The sequence below is a fragment of the Monodon monoceros genome, unplaced genomic scaffold, assembly GCF_005190385.1.
Source record: "Monodon monoceros isolate NGI ecotype Baffin Bay Population unplaced genomic scaffold, NGI_Narwhal_1 Super_Scaffold_11, whole genome shotgun sequence".
Classification (NCBI taxonomy): Eukaryota; Metazoa; Chordata; class Mammalia; order Artiodactyla; family Monodontidae; genus Monodon; species Monodon monoceros.
Window position 1 is genome coordinate 24,085,331 of NW_021703767.1, and position 12,845 is coordinate 24,098,175.

At 36.5% G+C, this 12,845-nt stretch overlaps 1 pseudogene; it reads left to right on the plus strand.

Annotated features, from left to right (window-relative positions):
* The first annotated feature begins 12,229 nt into the window (after positions 1-12,229).
* The window catches only part of LOC114890227, an 80,981-nt pseudogene continuing 80,365 nt past the window's right edge, over positions 12,230-12,845 (plus strand).

Genomic DNA, 12,845 nt, shown 5'->3' on the forward strand with positions numbered 1-12,845 from the left:
CATCGTCACAAACACATTCACAAATAATGTTTAATCTGAGCACTCTGCGGCCAGTCAAGTTGACACATAAAATTAGCTATCAGTAAAGCCCCCACTCTTTCATGGGCTTTACTGCCAGGAATTCCACCAGGTTTTCAAGATGAGGATCCCAGAAAGATTCCCTCTTGGTTCTGGCAGAGGGAATAATCATTTTGAAACTCCTTCAGAAATTTCTGCATAACAGAAGCCTACTTTTCAGGGGAAAAGGTGTTAGCAGAGTCTTTTCCCTCTGAGGGAGGAGCATTCCACCAACTACAGCCCCCTTTTACCCTCTTATCTCACCTCAAGTGTGAAAAAAGCTATACCACTGGAGAAAGACTTGTGAAGGTCACACCACAGAGATGCAGGCCCATCAACAGACTGAAATTTGATCATAAGATTCTCCTCCCACATATCTTACTACCATACTAACAGCAGCAGGGTAAAATATAGTCAATTCTCCTTATTTGCAGATTCTGTATTTGTGAATTCACCTACTTCCTAAAATTTATTTGTAACTCTCAAGTCAACACTTGTGGAGATTTTGCAATCATTCGCAGATAAGGACAGAGTGGCGAAAAATTTTAGTTTCCTGACATGCATGCCCCAGCTGAGATGGAATTAGGAGACGCTCTGCCTTCTTGTCTCAGCTCTCATACTGGAAATGTATCCTTTTTTAGGGTCTTTTTAGTGTTACATTTTAAAAAAATTGGGGGGCTGGTTTTGGTGATGTTGCTGTTTAAAATGGCCCCCAAGTGAAGTGCTGAAATGCTGTCTAGTGTTTCTAGAGCAAGAAGGTTGTGATGTGCCTTTCCGACAAAATACGTGTGTTAGAGCAGCTTCATTCGGGCATGAGTTACAGCGCTGCTCCTTGTGAGTTCAATGTAAATGAATCACAATATGATACCTTCATAAAACAGAGGAGGAATTTTACTGATCTGTATCTGAGGCTGCTCTGGAAAGTGCTAAAGTAACATCTATAGTGTGTCATAAAACTACTGGAGATATCAAAAAGCGACTAAATTTTTGGATTCATAAGAAAAAAAAGAACAAGAAAACAAAAAGCATAGTGGACAGCAGTGTTGTGAGGCTGAAAGCTAAAGAAATTTAGGGTCACGTTACCCAGGGTCAGGAAAGTGCTAAAAAGCCTTCTCGGCTAGTGCTGGCTAGCTCGCACGTTTCCAAAGGCAATGTAGCATAAAAATGCTAAACTTACAGGCAAGGCAGTTTCTGCAGACCAGAGCCTGCAGAAAAATTGTTCAAAAATGTCTCCTAAATGTTGTACAGGAAAAGGGTTATGCAAAAGAGCAGGTTTTCTATGTTTTGTGACTGGCTTGGTTTTAAGGATGTTGGCAAATGGACCTACATAACCCAAAGAGCATTTCAGTTGGTGCAAAGGTTCTGATCAGACTTACAGGAACCTCTCCCTGTATGTACCCTAGCAACAACAGTTCAGTGTTAGTTCATTCAGTGTCTCTGGTGACTTTATAGAACACAAACTATGGTGAGGATAATAAGAATGGGTTGTATGATGACAGTGGATTACAGCTCAAAGAGCTGCAAGACACAAACTGTCCCCTGGGAGGAGAGCTCAGGCAAGACCAAAAGCAAAAGGACAAAAAGGAGGACATTGGAGGGATTTGATGTCTCTAACAGCTATAGATACAGCAAACATTAAACACAGCCCACCTCCTAGCCCGATTAATCCAGATCCTTACACTAAATGACTAGTTGGACAAGATCAAGTGGCCTAATATATAAGTGAGAAGTAGAAAAGTAACAGTAGAAATAAAATATATTTGAAGAATAATAGCCAAAACTTTTTCCAATTTTGAGAAAAATTATAAGATCTTACACCTAAAAAAAAAATCAAAAAACTTAAACCCCTTAGCAAACACAAAATTAACATGAAGAAAAATAATACCCAGGTATAACATAAACATATTTCTGAAAAATAGTGATAAAGAGAAAAATCTTAAATTTTATTACATATCCAAAATCTCAATGATTCCCAAGCAGAAGAAATATGAATAGAGCAATACAAGAAACATCATGATCAGATTTCTGAAAAACAAGAATAAAATGTATTAAAACAGCCATAGAAAAATGACACATCACACATAGGAATTTCAAAAAAGAATTTTAGCCAACTTCTAATCAAACATTATGCATGCCACGAGACAATTGAGTCTTTAAAATCATGGAAAGCAAATAAACAAGTAAAAACATAAAAATCCTTTTTCAGATAAAATATTTTTCCAAGAATAAAGGCAAAATGAAATCTTTTACACCCAAAATAAATATGAAAAGAATTCATCAATAGCAGACTGCAATATAATATGTGTTAAAGGAAGTGCCTCATGTATTGTAGAAACTCAGTTTTAGAAAGTGATAATGTGTAAGCTTGTAGAGAGCCCATGATTCTAAAATAGGAACACATACTAATGAAATTGGGTACTGATTATTCCAAAGCAACTAACTAATATTATCCTCAGAAGCAAACTACTCCAAAATGTAGTGGTTTAAAACTACAGCCATCAATAAATAAAAAAATAAAAATAAAAACTACAGCCATCTTTTTTTTTTTTTAATATTCCTGGATTCTCTGGATAAGGAACTTAGACAGTGTACAGCAGAGGTTGACTGTCCTTGCTCCTTAGTGTCTGGGACTTCAGCTTGTAAGACTTGAAGACTAAGCTTAACACAAGGCTGGAGTTTAGTATTAACTGGAGGCTCCTTCATTCATCTGTCTGGTACCTGAGCTGGAATGACCTAAGGACAAACACTGCCAACCAGAGAACCTAAAATTGGCCAATCTGTGTCTGGACCGTCACAGCATGGTGGTCTTAGGATACTCAGATTTCCTACATGATATCTCATGGCTCCCAGTTCAAATATTCCAGTGGCCAAGGAAAAACCTGCCTTGCTTTCACTACCTGATCTGAGGGTCACATGGCCTCACTTCTCCCATGACCTACTACACTCACAGCAGTAAAAAGTTGATGCAAGTCCAGTGGGAAGGGGTATTGATTCTCTCAATGGGAAGAATATCAAAGACTTTGCTGTCATTTTTCAAAACATACACACCTAACTACCCTCTCTGATTAGCCAACAGTTTCTACCACTATCTTTTTCCTTTTCTGGAACCACAAGGTCTGTAACTTGCTGCTTCTCTCTGAATATCTGCTCCAACTCTCTCCTCATCCATTCTCAACCAGCTTCCTTTTCTTCTTGAATATAGCACAAATGACTACCAATTGTCATTCAACATCGTAACACAGGACGTACTACCTACAATAAGAGAAATTATCCTTTCCTGTCTTTTTGAGAGAGTATATGAATGGCCAAGCACCATTTGAAAATAAGGCCACTTAATTCATGAGTCAGTGACCAGCACTGAATTAGACAGGACCAGGAAAGGGTAGTAAGAAATGGAGTGGAAGAATTTTATGGCTTCCCCTGATAGAGGGAATCTGTCTGATGTTTCTTGAAAGCCTTCCTGGAATGTTTATAGCTACACACTGTGGTAAATGTTTTACCAAGGTCATAGAACTCTTGGTTTATGACAGCAAATCACCAGGAAATAAAAGTCTGCTGTAACAGAACTTTTAACAGCACAAGTCACAGGACAAATATTTAAAATAGCATTAAATATACAAAATATGACTCAAAACTATCTATATAATCTTCTCTTTTGAAATGTCAAGATTGTTACACATTTGGATAATCTATAGACAAGGTAATTAATTCATTTGAGGTAATGTTAATACAGAACTATTTTTCTGCTCTTTTAAAGAAAAATGAAGTATCCAATTTCATACTTTTATATTATAATAAAATCAATCTCCTTAACAAAGAAAATGAAAAAAGGACAATGTTAAATAGAATTTTTAGTGATTTTTTTTTCAAAACTTCAAGTTGGGAATAAATTAGAAAAAAAAATCTCCTTATTGAAATGATTTAATAAAAACCTTACTCTCCAAAAACTTAATTAAAATATATCAAACTTTTACCATATAACAGATCTTACATAAGCAGTTCATTTTTCCAGTCCATATTAAAAGTCACAAAAAACCTAGAAGCCAGCTAGTATTATCTCCGTTTTCTAGATAACATTACTGAGACTTAGGGTTTAAGTAACTTAATTGGTACAGTATATCAATAAGGACAGAAGAAGAAATTAGATTTAAATCTATCTTATTCCAAAGTGGGGAAATTTTTAAAAATGCCTGATTGCAGACCTTCTACCAAACTAGTAGATAACAAGTTTAAAGCCTTATTATAATTTTATTTGCATAAATAAAGAGATGTGACTTTTCTTATATCCAGATATTAAAAAAGATCAAGTAGATAGCATAAAAATAAGGATTCTGAAGCTCAAGAAGTTTAAGAAAATTACTAAGTGCACATATCTTGAACCATGGGCCACAACTAGAACTCAAGTCTCATTTCTCCCATGATGTGACACTCTCACCTTTTCACTTTGTCATAATACAGCATTCATTTGGAATTCCTATTGCAACTCCTTTCACAACCTCTGCATAAATTATTTATTACCTGTCTACTCCACAGATCTTTTTTATGTTACTTCACATAAAAGTGACTTCCTACAGCATTTATTCATGTTAAGACTCAATAGTGTATTTGCAGTAGCTTGGTATATATTATACCAATTAATTATCATGGTAGCATCACTTTTGTTAATTTGGTACTTTCAAGAAGATATGGAAATATTTTTTTCAAAGAAGATATACAGATGGCAAACAGTTACATGAAAAGATGCTCAACATCACTAATCATCAGGGAAACACAAATCAAAACCACAATGAGATATCACCTCACACCCATTAGAATGACTGTTACCAAAATGATACCAAATGTAAAATAGATAGCTAGTGGGAAGCAGCTGCATAGCACAGGGAGATCAGCTTGGTGCTTTGTGACCACATAGAGGGGTGAGATAGGGAAGATGGGAGGGAGAGGCAAGAGGGAGGAGATATGGGGATATATGTATATGTATAGCTGATTCACTTTGTTATAAAGCAGAAACTAACACACCACTGTAAAGCAATTATACTCCAACAAAGATGTTTTAAAAATAAAAAAAGAAAGAACAAGTGTTGTCAAGGATGTGGAGAAAAGGGAATTTGTGAACTGTTTGTGGGAATGTAAACTGGTGCAGCCACTATGGAAAACAGTACAGAAGTTTCTTAAAACTTTAAAAACAGAACTGCCATATGAGTCAGCAATTCCACCCTGGATACTTATCCAAAGAAAACAAAAACACTAATTTGAAAAGATACATGCACCCCCATGTTACTTGCAATATTATTTACAATGGCCAAGACATGAAAAAAATTTAAATGTCCACCGATTGATGAATGGGTAAAGAAAATGTGCTATATATAGATACAATGGAATATTATTCAGCCATGAAAAAGAATGAAATCATGCCATTTGCAACAATATGGATGAAACTCGAGGGCACTATGCTAAATGAAATTGTCAGACAGAAAAACATAAATACTGTACTATCTCACTTACATGTGGAATCTGAAAAACAAACAAACAAATGAGTTTATGGATGTACAGAGCAGATTGGTGATTGCCTGAAGTGCGAAATAGGGGATGGGTGAAATAAGTGAAAGGTATAAATAGATCAAACGGTACAAAAAAGAAAAAAAAAAGAGTTGGGTCAACATTACTACACAGCACTTACGAGTGTACCTTTATATGGAAGTTTATTAATGCAAACTAACATGGAAATTAAAGCAATCTTAAATTGCCAGTTTAAACTAACAAAAACCGTCTCAAGCATACTATACAGTAGTTTCTGGAAACAAAACAATTACCCCAAGAGCAAAATATATTTGCTGAATTATATTAATCTTCGATATTATTTAAAGGACTTATTTAGATTAAGTATGCTCTAATGTGCTGTTTTGTACTCTTAAAAACGTGTTCAATATTTATTTTAACCACTGCAATAATATTATTAATTATAAGAAATTAAGAATATCTTAATAGATGTTAACTTGCCAGTGTTCTTTGCTTAAAGATTGTAAAGAGCATAAGTTATGAGCAACTTTCATCTAGTGCAAATAATCTATCACAGAAGAACCATTAAAATTATTTTCAACAAATCAGTTCTGTAATTCAGAAACACCTGCCTATGAATAGATTTTCCCCAAGATCATTTTAAGTACCTAATTGAAGTTATTCAGCCTGCCTCATCAAGATTTTAACAGATAATTCATTCTAAATTATTACATACATGTCTCCAGGCACTACAAAAAATTATTTAAATATATTAGAATGAAACGTGTTAAACATTTTCATCATTATCCTGAATTGGAAACAAAAGATATAGACATTTTTTCTAATTAAAAAAAAGTTTGCTCACAAAATATTAAGAAATTCAAATGATTGCTTTAAATATGCCAGATTAATACAATCTATTCTTTAAATATTTATTTTGGAGTAATCAAACATTTGCCAAAGTTCAAGCTTATTTAGGTAAATACACACACACACACACACACACACACACACACACACACACACAGAATGAGAATATCTCCATTAGAAGATGCTTTTGTAACCCAGATAATAATACATCCTTTGAAATGCATACGACTCAGAGACTATTTAATGTTTAATGGGAGTACTACATCCATGCTTATATGGAGAAAGTTGGCAACCATAATATCTTTAAAGCTGTTTAAATTATCCTCGAGTCTGTATGCCTTTTTTTGCTATTGTTGTTCTATTTGATTGGTATCCTGCTCCTTGCTTCTACTTACATACGGAACTCAGTCATTTTGCATGGATTCTTTTAAATGAATTATGTAAAAGGTGAATGGACACAGCCTTTACCTTGTAACATATAATAAATAGTCAAGGTTTCGTTCTGTGGAAACGTTACTGAAATCATGGACGATGGGAATTTGAATTACAACGCAACAGAAAGCATAAACTGAAACGGGGTATTCTGACAGTCCGCAATTCTTTCCACTCTGCTGTTTCCATCCTCCTCCTACACTCCAGCTCCTGTGTCCTCAAATCACACCAGTGCCTCCCCAACCACGAGCACAACCCCGACGCCTCCACTATCACCACCGCCAGTGCCACTCCCTAAGGAAATTTCTTTAAAAAGATGCTACTGTAAATTAAATAGAAATGAAGGGAAAGCTTCCTACTTCTGTAAGCAAAGCACTTCAGCTCTTAATAGACATGCTTTGCCTTGACCCTCCCCTTTCAGACCCTGCCTAGGTCCAATCATTTCAATACCTAAATAGGCCAGCAGGTGTTTTCCTAATTAATTCATGTTTCTCCACTAATAGGTGCCAGCTTTCTAAACATATATTGTCTCAATTGTATGTAGTGAAGAGCAATTTTATATGTAACCATATTAATGATGAATTAAGCATATTGTTTCTATAGGGATTTATAAAGGATGTATTAATCATACAACTCATTTCTTTAAAATGTAACTGAATTTAATCCCTGCTGTTAGTGGTTACATAGGATGCCTAATTTAAGAGAGTTTATAGGTTTATTGAATCTTCAAATATTTTTAATTAAAATTGTCATGTGTATAGAGCTATATCCATAGGTACTTAGGTTAAAGATAATGTTTTTTCATTCACCAAATAGTATTTCAAGGAATAAAGAAATGGCTTAACGTCTTGCTCATGGTATAGAAGAAGGGAAGTGTATATTTTAAAATTAAAATCAAAGGGGTATTCTCTGTCGAATAAGAAAGGAAGTATAAGAGATATTCTTTCTTGCATTTTAGCACAGCATCTTTCTTACAAAACATCTTTGACTACCTGTGATTTAGGCAGCACAATAGCTTTCTTATGACACTTATGTTAATCTTTTTTCCCCTTTCCATTACCTGAACATATCAGTATGTTTTCTTGTTGAAATAATTTGGTCTAGCAATTTGCAAATTTCCTCTGACAGCCGTTAAGGTACAATAAATTTCTCAAATCAGTGGGAGCCCTTGAAATGTGTTTTCAATATCTCTGCTGCAGATGAAACTAGCGAGCTACAAATGTGTAAGTGCACAGAAAATCAGAAAGAATGAATTTTTCACTTACACGTAATCAGATGTTTCCTTAATTATGTGCAACCCCGGGCTATACGGAAGTTTCTCATTTCAGAATTAGATTTTACAACCAGGATTTTTTTTTGTTTATATGCCTGTACTATATTTAATGAGTTTGGATCAGAAAAAACAGAAAGAAAAACTTGACCAAAAAATACATCACTCTTTTTAAATGTTTTAAGGTATTTCCTATAAATAGTGTTACTTCAACATATAAAACTTTACTGAGTGCCCATGGATAACAAAAGGCTATGTCCAGTCTAAAGTTTTGAGGTATGTTAGAGATTTTCTTTCGTGGTTTTGACCATGGCAGGTGCAGGCGGAAGGGGATCCAATATGCTACTGATAGTATTCCATAGCCTCTATATTTTTAGACTTCTATGATTATGATATATTTTATCATTTTTGGTCTGTAAAAATTTTTGTTCTTTCCCCATTTTTGACAATTGCACTTTTGCCCTTGAGGCAGTATGCTGTGGTGATTAAACTGTAGGTCCTGAAATCAGACATATGGGGTATAAATCCCTGCTCTTCCACTTACTAATTTGGGCAAGTAACTTAGTTTTTGTGGGGTTTTTTTTGTTTTTTTGTTTGTTTGTTTGTTTCTCTACTATGCATGAATCACATTTAGGATTGGTAACACATACAAGTAAACCCATTAGATATCTTAATGTCTTAAATGCCTAAGTAGCTACTTTTCTCTCTTATAGCTTAATTCCAAAGGTCTTGAATTGCTAGGATGACTCCATTAAAACATAAGGGAAGCAGGTACCTTCTATCTCTACTGCCATCCTCAAGGCTCCATGGTAGTTGTTGGAGCTCCAGCATTTACATCCTTATTTCAGGAAGAAGGGTAGATAAAGAGAAGGACAGACAGTACAACCTAGCCCAGGAGTTTGTTTCCTTTAATGAGGCTTTATGTGATTTCCAACTCCCACTTAGATCTCACTGGCCCAAACTTATTCACTTAACTATAGAGTCAGCTACTATTCCATTTAGTATCACTGACTGGCCACCGCAAACTAACTGGAATAAAGGAACAACTATTTTATTACACTGATAGTTTTCATCAGTTAGGGATTTAGAAAAGCCATAGGAAGAATGGCTTGTATCTGGTTCCATGATGTTTGGTGCCTCAGGAAGACTCAAAACCCAGGAGTAACTTGATGACTCTGGGCTTGTATAATTTGAAGGCAACTCACCGACATGCCTGGAAGCTGATAATCACCATTGAGTGAGATCCCAACTAAGACATCTAGACAACATCAAGATGACATCTGTGTTACCTCCACAAGGTCCCTGGGCTTCCCTAGAAGATGGGCTGGATTCCAAGAGTAACCATCAACATAAAACAGGCAGAAGCTGTGTGCTCTTTTCTATTCTAGATTTGAGTAGCACACAGTGTCATTTGAATACAGTCTTTTCCTGCAATCATACTAAAACCTTCCTTCCTATAGTAAAGAGGAGAATTATTAGACTCCACTCTTAATGGGGCTAGTGGCACATTTGTATTATATAAAACCGTTGGTTGTGAGAGATATTGTTTTAAGTCATCTTTGGAAAATTCAATCACCTGCCTTCATAACTGAACTGTTGAAAATCTAATCCTTTATCTGGGTGCATTTTACCCCTATGAAAATTATGGTTTGGCTGCTTCTAAGAAGAAGGAAAGAAAGGATATTCATCAGTCTTTGAAAGACCTCTATTTACCCATTTGCAAAATAAGTAATATAATATTATATAGCTCTAAAAGTTATTATCAGAGATAGGTGAAATAATGCCAGCTATCATTTTGGGGATATTGTAGAGTAATATGGTAACTAAGAGGGTTCCCCACAGCATGCTTTACTCCACATGGATACCATGGGCACTTTGGTGACACACTGACCTTTTACTGCCATGGACATTCTTCTAATGTATTATCAAAACCTAGTGATTCTCAAACTTTTTATATCACATCTCACATAGACAATGACATTTTACAGAAATTGGTGCGTCAAAGGTTGTTCATGGTCTGAGGTGACAGAACAAAGAGCTCTGGGTCACTCAGGCCCAATCCAGTTCACCTGACTGCTGAGGAAATCAATGCACACCTTTAACACACTATCATTATCAACTTTTCTCGGGTCAAGAACCTCTATTCTATAAACTATATAATTTTCGCTTTTACCTCCAAGCTAATGAACTACTTCATCAATCAAAGATACAAAGTTTCATTAGGAATTTATATAAACACATCACTCTCTCTGCCACAACATTCTTCCTTGATAATGATATGAGAATCAAAGTTGCGGTTTGAGCAAGGAGACTCAGCAGAAGGAAGACACCTGGAAGTGTAGCTCTACTGAAGAGATTTGGAGCAAATATACCTGGCCAGGGGCTTCCCTGGTGGCGCAGTGGTTGAGAGTCCGCCTGCCGACGCAGGGGACACGGGTTCGTGCCCCGGTCTGGGAAGATCCCACATGCCGCGGAGCGGCTGGGCCCGTGAGCCATGGCCACTGAGCCTGCACGTCCAGAGCCTGTGCTCTGCAACGGGAGAGGCCACAACAGTGAGAGGCCCGCGTACAGCAAAAAAAAAAAAAAAAAAAGTATACCTGGCCAATAACTACAGTTTTTCTATGATTTGCTGAGCTGTGCTAATATATTAACTGCATTCCTGGGGTAGAGCACACATGAATCCAAATCGAGCCATAGGAATGTCACCTATGGGTGTCTGATTCAGGGATGACTGACTGTCAAACTGGAGGTTGTAGGATTTGTGCTTATGCATATTTCCGATTTACTTGTTCTTTTCATCCTTTTCTATTTATGCCACTCTTTGTTTGCCTGTATATAGACCATTATTCTCTTTCACTTCACATTATTTTCTATTCATACACACTTCATGAATTCTTTGTCTTACAAGCTACGTGCTTACTCTCCCTCTATGCTAAACAGACCCTATATAAGTTTTCACTTTTCTAAATATTTTTATCATCTTCAGCAGAATTGAATGTTCTTCAATGATAGAGATGACAAACATTGCACTTCAGTAATATAATTGTTTGAAACTATGGTTACATTTAATGAAAGAGAACTTAGGCACCGTGAGGATTCTGAACTCCAGATAACCCACACCTCATTCTGAAACTCAACAATACTGATCCTGTTTCATTGGTCATTGAAATCCCATGAAATTACTTTTCAGTAACTAGAGATAAGGACAATTTGTGTACTTGCTGCAAGGGCACTTCTCTGGTTCACTGACAAATGGTGCCTTTAAAAGTTTTTACTTGCCCTTTTGTGAAGTTTGAATGAGGATTCAGGTATCTTCTCAGGTCATTAGTCTTTAGTGCAAGATTGCCAGTAGCACTTAGCAGAAGGTTAATGTGCAGGAAGATACTTCAGGAGATATAAACATCTATTTTTTTCCAGAGACAATTCACTTATTCATATGCATTTATTGACTACTACTATGACCCAGGTACTGTTGTAGGTGATGCAGATAGGGAAGAAAACCTGTGCTTGAATAGGTAGAGACAGTCTGTGGCATCCTTGAAATATGCTTCTCAGATCTCACTCAGGACTCTATTTGCCAAGAGTGTAATTGACAACCAGTACAGCTGTTGCATTATAAAATCTATCACTAGATTTGTGATATATGAGGACATGCTTTCTGTGTGCATTTCCCTGCCAATGACTGAGTGTGGCTGGGATATTCAGGCTCGCCCATTGCTGGGAGATTTGGTACTGCTCTCATGGGATGCTTTGGCTCTAGGACTCTATAGTAGCCTTGCCAAATTCTCTTAGGTCTGTATAGAAATCTCAGGTATTTCACTCCTCCCCTCCCCTCCCCTCCCCTCCCTCCCTCCCTCCCTCCCTTCCTCCCTCCTTCCTCCTTCCTTCCTTCCTTCCTTCCTTCCTTTCTTCCTTCCTTCCTTCCTTCCTTCCTTCCTTCCTTTCCTTCCTTCCTTCCTTCTCTCTTTCCTTCTCTCTCTCCTTTACCCAGAGCCAACTAACATTAAGATCTGACAACTTTTCAGACTCCCCCAGATCCCTGCTATTTTTCCTCACAGGCATTGTCCCTTACAGAGTTCTTGAATGACTAATTCTGTCCTGATGTCTGTATCTCAGAGCAACCAGGCTAACCCACAGAACAACAGCAAAGAAACAGTAACAGATAACTGCTATGAAGAAAAGATAAAGCAAGAAAATAGAGGTAGGTTGTACAAGGTAAGTAGAACTGCTATTTTATGTAAAAAAAAAAGTCTATTTTATAGACTTCAGAAAGTGAAGCAGAAAGTATAGTAGTCCCTGCTTATTTGTGATTTTGCTTTCTGAGGTTTAGTTACCCACAGTCAACAGTGGTCCAAAAATATTAAATGGAACATTCTAGAAAGAAAAATTCATAGGTTTAAAATTACATTCAGTTCTGAGTAGTGTGATGAAATCTCCAGGACTCCTGCTCAGTCCCTTCATGGATGTGAATCTTCCCTTTGTCCAGTGTATCATGCCCCTTAGTTACATAGTAGCCGTCTTGATTATCAATCAGGTTGACTGCCACAGTATCACAATGCTTGTATTCAAGTAACCTTATTTTACTTAATAATAGCCCCCACATGCTAAAGTAGTAACGGTGGCAATTCGGATATGCCAAAGAGAAGCTGTAAAGTGCTTCCGTTAAGCGAAAAGGTGAAAGTTCTTACTTAATAAGGAAAGAAAAAATCATGTGCTG